Raw genomic sequence first — 531 nt, forward strand, 5'->3', positions numbered from 1 at the left:
GACCTGAGGGCAGGTGTGGGGGACCCCGAGGGGAGGGAGGCTGCCTGAGGGCAGGCGCAGGTGCCTACACCGCGCTCTGCCCACGATCAACCGATGGACACGGAGCCGCGTGCCTAGCACCACCTTCTCCTTTAATGCAGCTCGGACCCCCTCGGGCTCAGAATGTGTGGATGGAAGGATGGAGACACAGGCCCTCAGGCTCTGCGCCAGGTGAGAAGACGCCATCAGTAGTGTCTGTAAAGGTGTTCAAATTCTTAATACTTTGGGTTAAAAAATATATTCTGAGGCCGGGACACAGCCGGCCTGAGCGACAGGCTCCTGGGCAGGGCAGCACACTGGTGGTTTCTGTTCAAGGCCGACCTCAGTTTCAGCTTCAGTACTTCATCGTGCAGCCTCCGGGCCTCAGGACAGAGAGGTACTCAGGTCAGCCTGGACGCAGAGGCACGGTGGGGGCGGAGCCGGTGCCCTGGGCCTGGAGCCGCTCCCGCCCCCCAAGGGGAGGGCCCCCTCCCTGCAAGCCTCAGCGCCCTG

This window comes from Bison bison, unplaced genomic scaffold (assembly GCF_000754665.1).
Source record: "Bison bison bison isolate TAMUID 2011002044 unplaced genomic scaffold, Bison_UMD1.0 scf7180017864456, whole genome shotgun sequence".
Lineage (NCBI taxonomy): Eukaryota > Metazoa > Chordata > Mammalia > Artiodactyla > Bovidae > Bison > Bison bison.